The following is a 3,843-nucleotide window of genomic DNA, read 5'->3' on the forward strand; positions in this document are numbered from 1 at the left end:
CAATCTTCCTTCCTTTGTGTGTGAATGGGTAGGTGCAAGATCCCCCCTGCACCTGATCAACTGATTAAGGAGTATTTATTAAATATCTACTAGGTATATACATTGTGCCAGGTGCCTAGGATACCAAGACAAAGGTAAAACAGTCCCTTCCTAGTTGTTTTCATGTTATCTCCTCCATTAGATTGTAAACTCCTTAAGGGGAAGCATGGTCTTTTGCCCCTTTTTGTATCCCCAGCACTTAGCCCAGTGCCTGGCACACAGTAGGCACCTAATAGATGCATGTTACCCTGCCTTGCCTTCAAGTTGCTGACATTCTGTAGGGGGAAACAACATGCACATATGTAAGTATGTGATACTTAGAATAAATACAAAATAACCTCATGGGAGCTGGGCATTGGAAGAGAGGGAAGAGGACTGAAGGGCACGTGGAAATCTGGTCCTGTCTCCAGTGACTGGGACAGAAGGGTTCAGCAGGGCAGGGTCTTCTGTGGACCCTTAAGGGCACCCCGGGGGCTGTTAGGTGGCAGTGGATAGAGAACCGGCCCTAGAGGACCTGAATTCAAATTCTGACTCAGACACTTACTAGCTGTGTGACCTTGGGCAAGTCACTGAACCCTGATTGCCTCAGTTTCCTCATCTGTAAAACGAGCTGGAGAAGGAAATGGCAAACCACTACAGTATCTTTGCCAAGAAAACCCCAAATGGGGTCACGAAGAGTCTGAAACGCCTGAACAACGACCACAAGGGCACCTCGGACTCTCCGTGGGCCTCAGTTTCCCCCCTCTGTCCAACGGGATAGATCACATCTCTAAGCTCACTTTCTGCTGACACTCGGGGAGTAAGTGATGCCACGCCACGGCCCTCCCCAGCTCCCATTTCCCCCACTCCGCCTTCCCCCTACCCAGGTTCCCACCTCTGCTTCGGACTCTACCTGCTGCTCCACAGCTGCTTCCGGCAGGAGTCCACGCCGGCCACGCAGGAGGATCCAGCCAAAGCCCGGAGTGGGGAGGGGCGGGACGGAGAACCCCGTGGGACGCTGGGAAATGTAGTCCTGTTTTGTGAATGGAGGTTTTCCTCGCCACGTCCCTTCCCTACACAAAGAATTCTGGGAAATGTAGTCCTGCTCTACATCCTAGGAATCTCTGGGAAGTGTAAACATTGCCTGGAGCTCTTCCATCCCCCACCTGATCCCTTCCAACCCTGAGTGTGGTGAAAAAGAATGGGTCATGGCACTGAGAGCTGGAAGGGATGGATCTCAGTGGTTAGTACAAACCTTTCGCTTTAGTTATTTTTAAATCTTTAAATTTTTTAAAATTAATTTTTTTAGTGAACAAAAACTTTTTCTTTTGCTCTAGTCTCTCCCCCCACTTGAAAAAAAAAAGAATTAAAACAAAATTCTTTTAACAAATATGCGTAGTGAAGAAAACCAGATTTCAGCTTAGCCAAATCCAGAAAATATACATTTCAACCCTAGAATCATGGTGGGTCATTATATTGATCAGAGTTCTTGGGTCTTTCAAAGCAATTTATTTTTACTATGTAGTTCTGTGTTTACTGTGCTGTATAAACTGTTCTCCTGGTTTAGCTCACTTCCACTGCATCAAGTTTTCCCAGGTTTCACTGAAATCATCCTTTTCATCATTTCTTATGGCACAGTAGTATACCATTACTGTAATTTGTTCAGTCATTCCTCAATTGATTGGCTTACCCATTTAGTTTCCAACATTTTGCTACCATAAAAGGAGCTGCTATAAATATTTTTGCACGTACAGATCTTGTCTTCTCTGTGATTTCTTTGGGGCATAGGCTTAGTTTGTCGTTGTTCAGTTGTGTCTGACTCTTTGTGACCCCACTTGGGGTTTTCTTGGCAAAGATACTGGAATGAGTTTTCATTTCCTTCTCCAGCTCATTTTACAGATGAAGAAAATGAGGCAAACGATAAAGTGACTTGCCCAGGGCCAAACAGCTAGTAAGTGTATGATGTCATTTGAACTCAGGTCCTTGGGACTTCAGGGCTGGTACTCTATCTACTGCGTCACCTAGCTGCCCATAGGCCTAGTAGTGGTATCATTAGGTTAAGGGTTTGCACAATTTAATAACTTTTGAGACATCGTTCCAAATTACTTTGCTGAAATGGCTGCAAAAATTTACGGTTCCACTGACAGTAAAATGTCCTTGTTTTCCCATAGTTAGGACAGTCCGGTTCTAGAGTCCAGAAGACTCTTTTTCCTGAGTTCAAATCTGACCTCAGAAACTTACTATCTGTGTGACCCTGGACAAGCCACTTAACCCTGTTTGCCTCAGTTCCTCATCTGTAAAAGGAGCCGAAGAAGGAAATGGTAAACCACTCCAGTATCTTGTAACAAAGAAAAACAGCTAAGCAAGACAGCAGCACCCATTTGACAGTATATGCAATGTTATGCCTTAGCAGTCCTCTGCCTCTTTGCTGGGAAGAGGTAGTAGACTGCCCACTAACCTGAAGGTCTACAGAGCTCTTGTGCTGACCTTGCTGTTGTATGCCTGTGAATCCTGGACAGTGTACCAGTGCCATGCCAGGAAACTGAATTACTTCCATTTGAATTGTCTAAGGAAGATTCTGAAGATCACTTGGCAAGATAAAGTACCAGACACTCAGGTCCTTTCACAAGCTGAACTGCCAAGCATTCAAACTCTATTGCAAGGAGAACAACTTCAGTTGTTCAAATGCCAAATGTATGTTTGCCTAAAAAACTATTACTCATGCAAGGCAAGGACTCACAGAGAGGTCAGAAGAAGCGACACAAGGACACTTTCAAGGTATTTTGGAAGAACTTTGGAATCTATTGTGAAACATGGGAGACACAGGCACGGAACTGACCAGCATGGGGTGCTACCCTCAAAGAAGATGCTGTGCTGTATAAGCAAAGCAGAATTGTAGTAGCTTCAAAGAAACATGGGATGTGCAAATTTAGAGCCAGCCCTCCTCTAGAGGTTCATGTGGACTGTTTGTGTCTGATCTGTGGTACAGTCTTCTCAACTTATATTGGTCTGGTCATACCTTGGCCCTGACATAGTGATATCATTTTGGTTCTCTTTGAGAACAAAGACCAACAATCAGTCAGAGTAGTGGTTCCCATTTAGGGAGAACCCATTGGGGGTTCACAACAATGGTCCGAAGGATTCATGCTAAAAATTCTTTAATGGTGTCTTAAGCAGTAAATAATTGTCCAATTATGTTGCAAATATATTTTTCCTCTGTGACAATAAGCATGTACATGTTTGAAGCATTATAGAATTGCTTCTGCATCAATTCAAAACCTGTAATGATCACGTACACAACAATTGTGTTTATACAGTGATTCCGTAAAATTACTCTGCTTCTAAGTGCAGAGTTCTTGCAGTTTCTCAACCTGTCATCAGATTATTTCCAAACCACAATACTTGTTCAACATTTTAGTGCACAAACTAGTTTCCAACAGATAGATGCATTGGCCTACCCTCATTTGTGTTGGGTACACTGCACCAGAGAAGTTCCCTCATTTCCCTTTGTCACCCTGCAATGATACTTTATCAGTTGTGTAATCATGTGAATAAGATAGCACAAATGTTGGTGTTCTTGCAGTGCAAATGTCAGGCTGTTTTAAAACCATGATCTCTGGGCACAATCCATAGAAGCCATCTTGAAAGCATCACAGACCATCACAGATGTTCTTCAGAGACAACTCTCATGTTGTCTGTCTTTGCAGTATTAAGGTTATTTCCTGATTTAAACTTATCCTCTTCTTATGTCACCATTCTCCTGTCTGTCAGATTTTCAAATGAACTGGTTGGCAACATGGATCAGTAGACATGATTCAGTAGAGT

The 3,843-nt window shown here is 43.5% G+C and overlaps 1 protein-coding gene across 3 annotated transcripts in view; it reads right to left on the minus strand.

Annotated features, from left to right (window-relative positions):
• TSTA3 (tissue specific transplantation antigen P35B) overlaps positions 1 to 1,008 on the minus strand; it is a 30,278-nt gene extending 29,270 nt beyond the window's left edge. For 2 of the 3 annotated variants that reach the window (XM_027859904.1, XM_027859907.1), the window contains exon 1: positions 932 to 1,008. The gene's annotated coding sequence lies outside the window, so the exon portion shown is untranslated. Of the gene's footprint in view, positions 1 to 913 lie in introns of all 3 variants that reach the window. The other variant, XM_027859905.1, reaches the window with a different exon arrangement.
• Between the last annotated feature and the right edge of the window lie 2,835 nt (positions 1,009 to 3,843).

The sequence above is a fragment of the Vombatus ursinus genome, unplaced genomic scaffold (genome assembly GCF_900497805.2).
Source record: "Vombatus ursinus unplaced genomic scaffold, bare-nosed wombat genome assembly UNPS02014173.1, whole genome shotgun sequence".
NCBI lineage: Eukaryota > Metazoa > Chordata > Mammalia > Diprotodontia > Vombatidae > Vombatus > Vombatus ursinus.